An 11,325-nucleotide genomic window follows, 5' to 3' on the forward strand; every position below is an offset into this window, starting at 1 on the left:
TGCCTAAAATCTATGAATCATATCAAATCAACTGACCAGAGCAACGACAAGTAGCATCTAACAGGAACAATTACATTAGATGCGAAAGTGCTAACCCCACAGTTGCACTGTGAAATAACTGTCAGAAAGGTTGGACAGCAAGACTGAAGGAGAAATCTAAAGCTTTAATAGAGATCATTTACTGGAATCATTTTAGGTTACTGTGATGCAAGGATTAATAGCAGTATTAATTGCATTATGATTGACATGCATACTTTTCCATTATAATTCCACTTGAAATTGGGCCATTAGTTACATTTGTATTACGACCTGTCACTTGTAGTTGCTCTAGTGAACTGCTGTGCCAGATGTAGTACGTGTCACTTACAGTTGTTCTAGTCAGTCGCTGTTCCAGATGTAGCTGATGATATGGCGTTCATGACCTTTTCTCGTGTCTTGAGAGGACAGTAGTTTTTCAGTAAATTTATGTTCACTTTGTGATCAATTTGCTGTACACTTGTCATATGAGTATGGTTTAGCAGTAAGGGGAATCCTTTTTCTATTTATTGTTGTATTAGGAAAGTAATTTGTCTGATAGCCAATCCTTTATGGAATGAACTGATATTTCACAATCATTCAAAAACTAAAAGATATCCAGCTTTTTCGTGAAACTATTAATAGAAAACAGCAGCCCCTTATTAGTTAGCGAACTGATTGCCTACTATATCATTTCAGTAATGTAGCTTGTAAATGAGAACTATAATTTATTCAAGATTGTTTGTTTTTTTCCAGGATAAGAACGTATTAGTAACGTAAATCAACTATCATGTTTCCATCCTTCGCCTTTCCTATAAACAAAGAGGAACCTAATCACACCCCTTGTAAATATTTTAGGTCTAATGATTAAGCGATGAAATTTGCTCGGAGTGAAATGGCAAGATGGCGTGACTTTGAGCTATTAGTGAATCTACGAAGAAAGGAGGGGATAATGCCGAAGGGAATCGGCTTTGCTTTGGTCAGCTCTCTCTCTCTCTCTCTCTCTCTCTCTCTCTCTCTCTCTCTCTCTCTCTCTCTCTCTCTCTCTCAAGAGTCAGCTCATTGATTTGCCAGAGGCATATTTTACCGAAGGTGACTATAGAAGAAATGACATCAGTAGGAGACTCGTTACTCATTAGCAAGGGGGAGATAACTGCACTGTTTATTCAGTTATGTCGTAATTGTCTAAAGATTTTTGCACATGAAGAAACAGACACAAATTATTTTAAGAGATTCTCTTACTCGGGAGATTGTTTAAAAATAATGCAGTGTATGATTCAAAGAAGACTGTTTTTGATCGTGCTTTGTTATTCATCTTTCGTGTGATAATTTTCTTTACGGTTTATTTATTTATTTATTTTTTTTTTTTTTTTTTTGCCTTTTGAAATTTACAATTTTAGTAAATATGGAGCATATAATACTATTTTTATTAGATATGCTCATATAAGTTTAGATGAAGTGGGTCCTGGATGAAGCTATTTTTCGGGATGGGAAGCTTGGAACCTTGTTCAACAAATTCAGCCCTGCAGATAAATTTCTGTACTACATCAACATCTGATTAATTTTTTAAATTTTTGGGAACTATTTTTGTGATTTTCTTTACGCTTACCTAACCTTCCAGTGGTGATCATTGTTGATGTATTCTTACTGCTCGCTATATTTTATACAAAACATTTGGGGGATTATTTAAAGACATCTTACCTAAGATTACTCATCCACTTAACCAAATCGCTTCGTTGTTCACTTCATTGACGTAGGATTAGAAGAGGCAGAGGCTTTCTTTATTTTCTCATACGATTTTCTCTTAACGGATTCTTCGTGATTTGGGTAGATACAATGAAAGAGCGGTTTAGGGGGAGAAGAGTGTGCTAAAGGAAAGGACATAAGGCCGCCTATCCCCTCATTCTCAGATGTGCTTTGGACCTTATGACATAAGTTTTGCCGTCCTTGTTGAGCTGCGGAAAAAAAGGTGGGGCTACATGCACCACCATAATTACTGTTTGTCTCCCGCTGTTTACATCCATTTCCGAAGCGTCTTCTTCTGCCGATTTTTTTGTTTTCCAGAGGAGGCTAAGAGGATGTTGCCACCTTTGGTGTGGCAGTTAAATGTCTCTTCTTTCAGATTCTGAGGAAAATTTAATTTTTTTTCTTTCTTAAATAGTTCAGGTGAAAGACTGTAAATATGTAGTCTCGATGTATAATTACGAAAACTATGATGGAGAAATAAAGCATAGTTCTTGACAGTGAACAGCACCTCTTGGCAACTCAGATAAGACGAGCATTCATCCTGCAGATCGACTTCATCTGAGGCCCTGTCATTAACGCTAAGCCTCTTAACGCAGAGTTTTATTAATGTAACTTACGCCGGATTATATTTGTCTTCCTCTTCAGTAAGTTGCTTTTGAATCTTCTGTCTCCTGACCCTCCCCTCCGCCTGTGTCAACACTGTCAGGGGGGGGACTCGCGCCATTTTTTGTCCCCTTCGCTTTTGTTTCAAGAATTTTACGCCTTATCGGAAAATGTCTGTTTGTCAAATCCCGTCCGCGTCATCTGTCTGTAAGTGCATGTTTTTGATTTTCGCCTCCACCCATTGTGGCCGTTGTTTTCCATGCACTTCATGTTCTCAGAAATGGCGCTTCGTCCCTCTCTCCGCGCCCTTTCTTCTCTTGCCGTTTGCCTTCGATGTATTTTATTTCGAGGTCCGTGCGAACCATTGTCTTCATATCTTCTGTCTCGCTTAACCTATTCCAAGGTTCGGGCTTAAAGGGTGAATGGACCCCTTTCCGAAAAATCACCCCATTACCCTCTCCCCATCGAGGGAGATAAGGAGATTCGATCTCGAGTCCAGAAAATAATGCAATTAAACAGATTAAGTGTCCTTGGAATGTTTGACATTAATTTGGCAGAAGGTAGTTCTTGAAGTCCCCTGTGGTTTATTCAGTTTAAAAGTATCCATTATAAAGTAATCAGATTAATACCGACTCGACGTAAAAACTTTTGATTTTATTCATATTTGCGATGACGCGTCCTCAACGAAGTTTTTGCTTAATTACATAAGAAACAAGTAAAAAATGCGCTGAATATTCTTAGGCACAATCGAGTTTTCTGTACAGCGTACAATGCTGTATGAGCCGCGGCCCATGAAACTTTCAGCCACGGCCCGGTAGTGGCCTGTCCTATAGCGTTGTCAGACGCACGATTTTGACTAACTTTAACCTTAAATAAAATAAAAATTACTGAGGCTAGCCTCAATAGCTTTTAAGAGCTGAGGGCGGACAAAAAAGTGCCGACGGACAAACAAAGGCATCTCAATAGTTTTTTTCATAGAAAGCTAATAAAAAAATGAATGCCATAATCTGAAACAAAAGATATTGCTATGTTATCATATACCTCTTCTTTTTGTTTATTTACTCACAGCTATGAGGACTTATTTGTAAAAACCTTTAGCACCAGAAATGTAGACTCAGCCAACATTTAGTTTAGAATTTAGGCGGTAGACGAGATAGAAAAATAGACACATGCCACACCGTATAACGTATTGTTCTTTCTATCTGAGCAGCACTTCATAGATCTATAGTATCCCTTTTTGACGATGTAGGCCTAGGGCTTAAGGGATCTGCCGTCTTTTGCCAGTATCATTGTGATATTTTACAATACTTTGAGAATATCATTTCGTACAAGTTAGCTGATAGCATTTGCTGGGGTGTGTTATATATAACCCTCTCTAGATACGAGTAGACCGGAACTTCTTAAGGCAGTGTGTCAGATTTTACAGTCCCTAAATGTTTTGCTATCTTGCTTTATTTGCTTCTTCCTCGTGCTATTACATATTTTAGTATAGCATTTCGGCTGTACAGTTTGTGCTCAATGTTTGGTTTTCCCTTCACAATTATTATAGTTTTACGCCAATAATGATACATTCTTGGAGACGTTAAAAAAATGCGCCGAAGTTTCTTCGGCGCAGTCCAGTTTTCTGTGCAGCGTATAATCAAAGACACTGAAAATAGATCTATCTCTCGGTGGTCTCTGTACAATGCTGTATGAGCCGCGGCCCCCATGGAAACTCTCAGCCGGCCGTGGTGGCCTGTGTTGTTGCGTTGCCGGGGCGCACGATCATGGCTAACTTTAACCTTAAATAAAATAAAAACTACTGAGGTTAGAGGGCTGCAATTTGGTATGGTTGATGATTGGAGGGTGGATGATCAACATACCAATTTGCAGTCCTCTAGCCTCGGTAGTTTTTAAGATCTGAGGGCGGACAGAAAAAGTGCGGACGGACAGACAGAAGCCATCTCAATAGTTTTCTCCTTTACAGAAAACTAAAAAGAATGGGCATCGCCATTGTATGATTTCAGATGTACTTTATAAAATACTCATTCAGGTTTAGTCCCTTATATGCTGGAAACATCTTGTAATAAAAACAACACGGATTTAAAATATACTATTTCACAAAAGTCACCTTCTTTAGTATGATGTAAAATGCCATATTTTACATACCTGAATGAGTGTGTGGTGAGTATATATATATATATATATATATATATATATATATATATATATATATATATGTGTGTTGTGTGTGTGTGTGTGTGTGTGTGTATACTATAATGTGTGTGTTTGTGTTTGAAGAGTGTTTTAGAATGATGCCATTTCTGTAGGGTAAAATAGTTGTGTATTCGGTTCCTCTGCTTCCCTTTCAAAAATGAAGTATCTCGTAACTGCGTATCTTTCTGTGTCCGATGCAACCAGACATTTATTTCCCTCACTTAATTTACAATGTCAACAACCTCAATTCACATTAACCATACGTTCACATTCCCTCTAAGCAAACGTTCATACATTGATAATAAGATTACGTATCCTTTTGACGGGAATAAATAATACAGTTGATATCGGGGTTTAACCGTAAGAATCAAGCCATGTGATATCGGCAAGTTTAATCTTTTTTCTTTGCCCACTTATCATTCACCGCCACCTCCCTTTACTCTCTCATTCACGGGTCATAAATCGTGCGTCCATTTGGTTCCAAAATGACGTAAGGTCCAGTGATTTATGCAGTTCATTTGCCAGGTAGCAGCAAATATGCTCTAAGACTCGAAAGCGATTGCAAGACGCAGACGTTGGCGTGTCGACCCTTTGCCACAGCAATTGTCACTCAGCGTCAGCATTAATTCTGAAAAAAAAGGATATATCGATCCTTGCTGATTTATGAACGGTAAGTTCACTGAAAAGAGTAAGATTTACTAGCTTGCAGTCATTTCTTTATTGGCGATAATGCTTTTTAATGTAGTCACCACGTATGAGCAAAAACAAAAATAATTTATGGGCCACTTTTATTTTCCATTTGGGAAACCAAACTACATTTCCAGTGAGGAATGATTAAAATGAATATTGTATTGGACTCTCTTTTGTCATTGAGAAGAAAGACTTAAGTTCTTCAGTAAGTTACTTATAAGAGATTCATAGAATCCATTAAGTTTATGGCCGAAGCAGGATGAATTGCGGTGTCTCGGTCTCGTAAACTGTGTGCTGCAATCAGTGGGACTCATTCGCCTTCCTGGCTTATTATGAATGACCGTTAATTCGCATGAAGCATTTTTATTCCATTTTTTAGAAAAGTGCCTGTTAACATCAGTGCTCCCAACAGCCTTTGAAGGGATTGGTGTTATGAACAGGTAATGAGGCTGTTAACTTTCTTGAAGTAGAAACTGAGGTACATAACCAGGATGAGCAGTGCTGTGTTTATGTGCAATATAATTCCATGCAGAAAAGGGGAAGTTTTCGTTGGCAGGAAAAATCCACGAAGCATTTGCTCCTTTCTAGGATCCCTCAAACCCGTTAATACACAAACTACAGTTACCTATAATACATACTGTATGTTTGTATAAATGTATGAAATTGTTATTCATTCTTGTAAAAATCACCCATAGCCTACCATAAAACATATTTTATCCAAGTTACCGTGCGTAGATACACATATATAAATATATATATTTTTTTATATATATATATATATATATATATATATATATATATATATATATATATATATATATATATATATATGTATATATGTGTGCGTGTGTGTGTGTGTGGTTCTGTGTGTGTGTATGTGTGTCTGTGTCTGTGTGTGTGTGATTTATGTATGAACAATAACTTGGATAAGATATACAAAGTCTCCCCCAAGGAAAAATCCTCAGAGTTATTTGTATCGGAAAAATCAAAAGATAAAGTTATCAATTATTGTAATGTTGTTACATTGAGAAGTGGACAACGCAGGCAGCCCTCCGCAATCACGCAAATTCCACTTTACCCAATTACTTGGCCCTTCTGTTTGGCTTCTCTTGCTGCAATATGACCAACGAAATCCTGTTTCGTCCACGAATATCTTATTTTGGACTAATGGAGTATATACGGTATTCCTTTATGGGAGACATTTTCCAGTTCTCCGAAAAGCTTACTCAGCATTGGTCGTACTAAGGTTTACCTGAGTAACCGATGCTCGATTCGGTATTCATTTCCCTAATATTTCCAAAGCTATCATCTTAACGTCGTTAGTCGTCACCAAAGAAATCTGTGTGTTTCAAGAGGAAAACAACAACAAATAGTTACATGTTTTCGGAAGTTGGACTGTGCATAAGAAAATGAAGCATAAAAACGTTATTTTTCTTTAAAAAGTAACTCATTTTCCATTCGTTATATTTCATGCAAAGTATGACTTTTAAAATCGTGTAACTGTCTGTCAAGGTTATTCGAGCGATGCTGGGGACAGTTTACGGCCGAATTGTATGTGATCCGGTTACCTTTCACCACAGAAAGTGCCTTTGCATGTGTTCGGATTGCTAGAATGACAACTGTAATCTTTCCTTCTTGGCTCCTCCCCTTTTTATCTCCCTCTGCTTGCCATGAATCATACACATTTTGTTACTTCGTTCTCTCTCTCTCTCTCTCTCTCTCTCTCTCTCTCTCTCTCTCTCTCTCTCTCTCTCTCTCTCTCTCTCTCTCTCTTTTCGGAGAACAAAACTTCTGTTTTGCGCAGCTTAACGGCTTTAATGACAATAATAAAAAATATGAAATAGGACATAATCTTGACTGAAAGATGAATGTCAGTTGTTAATAATCATCATCATATACTTTGCTCATTGTGCAAACACTTGCATGTGCCTTTAATTTTTTTTTTTTTATTAAGACAGCTTTGCTTTTTTCTTTACGATTTTCAGGAAGATATTAGGCACCTCTTCAGTAGTAACGCTAATTCACTTGGTTTTCTTGCAAACGTATTAGAAATCAGATTAGTTAACATAGCCGAGAGCTGTTGGATTTCGTTCTGTGTCGTTCTCGTCCGAAGCGACGAGAAGCAAAGTTCGTTTCCCTAATAAAAAAAAAAGCGGAGTTGGAGTAAAGGCAGTTTATTCAACATCAGTCAGAAAGTTAGACTAATATGAGGGAGAAATTCCTAGCCAATCTAATATAGTATCTTTTTGAATATAAGTGTATAGGCAGTGCCAGTAATTAAAGACATAAATTCACCTTATCAGTCACGTCACTGCTTAATTCCACAGTAAATACCAATTTATTAAACGTCATAGGCGTTCGTGCTAATTCGAACGCTTCATGGGGGAAGTCAAATGAGCGCCGGACGCACAAATTGCTTTCACGTGATCATTCTTAATTTCCTGGCTTACCGATTGCCCAATCGAGGATAAAAGGGGGGACTGTGGGGGTCTTGAAAGCACGTCACTGGTGAATATGTCAGTCGGTTTGAGGATTTGTCACAAAAGTTGACATATAAAATTGATCACTTTAGCGTCCCACGCCGGTATGTAAATAAGCGCATTCGGGTGTGAAATATTTTTTCCTGTCACTACTCTCAGCTCTCACATACGACCGCTATCGCGTAAACCAAAGAAGCGGTTAGGTATTCAAGTGATAAAATGAAAAAATGGTCGCATTTCCAAACGGAATTTTGCTGTTCCCAGTTTTGCTCATCGATATTCGGTACATGACGATTATTACGCTGGAACGAAATGATTTTCCCCAAAATGGCGTCAAACAATTTTTACGTTGCATCGAAGGGAGAGATAAAACTACCGCGTACGGTGATTGATTTGAGGGGAAATTGGTTTTCAGTTTTGTTTATTTGGGTAATTAAGAAGTTGATGAATTGCCGGTTCGAGAGAAGAGAGGGGCTGATTTTTGAAAAATAAAATCCATTTGGCTGAGCGAGACAACTAAACTATATGCATGAATTTCCGAACTGAAAATGAAATAGACAGCAACTGGAAGTGTTAACGCAACGCTATGAAATTAAAGCATGAGTGTCTTGTTAGTAGAAGTGTATTTTTGCCTGGAGGGATAATAGGCGAAAACACGAAAACCATATAAAGTAAGCAACAAAGTTTCTAATGGTAAAGTTAAGTAATCATAGATAAATTGGTAAGGTTGTTGACCCTGTGAAATAGAAATACTTTACTTCCTTATTAGACTTTTTTTTGAAACGACCCAATTTCAGTAGGTTTGCTCATTTCCCAAGCTAATCATTTGAACAAAAATGATCTTAGGTACCGGTACCACATTTTATATATATTATTACTTGTACAACTCTTGTGATTTGAGCCCTTGTTACTATTCAATGTATGTTATAGTTATCATTAGTGCTTGTCTCAAGTTTTATCCTCATACCTAATAAATTTGTTCTATCCTTTTAGAAACTTCTTCGACAAAGAGTTGTTTTTGATGATATAATAACTTGTGATGGATTGATAGATAGTATTTGTGGCTAAGGCCCAGTCTCTGGGCCAGAGAAAGCCATTCTGCACCGTAATAAAACGGGAAATGATAGTGAGAAAAGATTAGTGGTGTAAAGTGTGTTCTGTTTAGATTAGATAAAAATGCTGACGAAAAAGCTTTCAGAATTATAAAAGAAATGGGAGCATCAGTATCACCCTATTTTCCCAGGTATTCCAAGGATTTATTTTAGAAGTGTCTGCTTGTGAAGTAAATATCTTGGACATTGACAAGAATATACTCCAGTTTCGGCAGCTTAAAATAAATTCATCACCATAAACGTTTTTATGTCGGCTTGTCTCTTTATTGAGGTAGACGTGTAATGAGTTTTTCATCTCTCTTCTGTCTTGTATTATTTCTGCCGGAACTCCCATCAGTTATAATTCAGCAAGCCCCTTTCTAGATAATTTCTTGGGTCTTCTTGCAGGCTTTCTCCCTGCTGCTTTCACATATACTGTTTTTTTTTTTCATTCTTCTTACCCTATGCCCAAAGCATGCCACTCAAGATCAGGGTCTGGTGCAAGCCTCTGGACACCATCTCTCTGCCAATTTCAGTCATAATTGATCTTTTGAAATCACCTCCACTTTCCTAGCCAGTGCCTATATTTCTGCTGCAGATGTTAGTGCAGGCATTTTTTTTTTTTTTTTTTTTTTTTTTTTTTTTTACCAGTCATCAGTCTTTGCTGTCATTAGTAATGAAATTTATATTCCAGTATCCAAACTTCATTTCATCCTTGCTTCAGCTACTCCCTCTTATCTTTTTTCACCTGTCTCAGTTCCTGCTTCACAGCCAGTGTGTCCCTAAGGTAACAGAAATGCTCCGCTTCTTCTAAGGCTTGCCCATCATTCACAACATGGTTCTGCTTTTGTCTCTTTTGTGGTCTTGTAATACATTTTGTGCATTGCAAATCTCTTTAACCTATGCATATTTTTTTTATCCTGCACACCTCTTCTTACAACATGTGTTATATTCGGAACACAATACTGAGTTCACCTTTCCCACAGCGGCCATATATCCACTTTCTTGACTGCACTTTTTCCTTCCCTTTTTTCCAAACACCGAAAGTCTTGCTTTACTTATAAAGTATTGATTTTCATTCCTCTCCTCTCCATCCCACTCCTGCACATGTTAAATATTTCCACCATCTCTTCTTCAGATTTTACTGTTAGCTGCAAATAGCAGCTCCCTTGGGCCTCCCCCCTTTTTTTGCAGCCTAATCCATCACTGATAACAACACAAGACTTATTGCTGATCCCTTAAGGACACGAACATATCTCATTCTTCCCGTACACTTGCCACTGCCTTCGCTCACGATCCAGTGTTATGGCAAAGTAACTTATCTAGCTTGACTAGCCTTTCCAGTACATTCTGCCTGTGTAATGCCAATCAAATTTTGTTGATTTTTCAAGATTTTCAATTATGTGATATATTCTTTTCCTCTTTTTGAGGTCATTTTCTTGAAGTTGTATGAAGCCAAACTGACAATTGTAGTTTTTAACGATTTTTGACAGCTTTTCGTTAAGCACATTTCCTACATTTCCTTAGCAAGCTCCAGCAGTCTTATTCCTCTATAATTACCGTACCATTATTACGTTGCATCCCTTTTCATCTCTTACCTCTCCACTTTTCTTATCTCTTCCTTTGTCAGGTTTTTTTATTTTCTGATAAGATAAGTGCACGGATAACCAAACCCCTACAGATTTTACTAAATCTCTTGTTATTCCAGATAGGCCCGGGACTTTCCCTTCTTTCATCTTCACAAGGGCCCTTTCATCCTTGTTAGGAGATATACTCTATTGGTTTTTCTGTTATGCCAACGTAGGAATTCAAAGTGCCCTACTGCTTTAGTCCTTCCAGTATCTGCTTTTTCAGCTCCAATTCTCCGTTTTTCCTCAGCCACCATTTATTCTGAATCTTTTCTCCTTTTCTATGCTGTGTTGAGGTTCTGATATTATTCCTCCCAACTCTTCTTTGCCTTTCCCACCTGGCTTTAAACTTCCCACATTTCTTCTCTGTGTTCTACACTTCTACCGTTTTCCATGCTCGAATTTTCTTGTTAAAACTCTACATTCTTCCTTTTCCATGCTTTAGCTTTCTAGTTAAAACTAATTGTTATGCAGTGTTTGTGGATTTTTTTATTCACGTGTCTTTCATGGCAAGGCCCTTCTCTTCAGTCGTCCTATGGGCATCTTGGCTTCACTACATCTCCTTTCTCTATAACCCTTCCCCAGTGTCACACGACATACTTCATCAGCTGCCTTTTATACATTTTCTTTAGGTGGTTTCTTCTAACAACTTTTTGTTCTTAATACTCTGACACTTTTTTTTTTATCCCTTTTGGCTTCTTCATTTTTTCAGGTTCCATGCTTTTATTCTTTTGGTGGGCTCATTTCTCATCTGTCTGTCCATCCATAATAAGTGATTTCGCAAAGAATGTATGGTTTGTTCATGCTTCAGTCGCTATAATAGTGCAATCCTTTTCTTTGATGCCTTCTGTACTCACAATTATGCAATAAATTTTC

The sequence above is a fragment of the Macrobrachium rosenbergii genome, chromosome 4 (genome assembly GCF_040412425.1).
Source record: "Macrobrachium rosenbergii isolate ZJJX-2024 chromosome 4, ASM4041242v1, whole genome shotgun sequence".
Lineage (NCBI taxonomy): Eukaryota > Metazoa > Arthropoda > Malacostraca > Decapoda > Palaemonidae > Macrobrachium > Macrobrachium rosenbergii.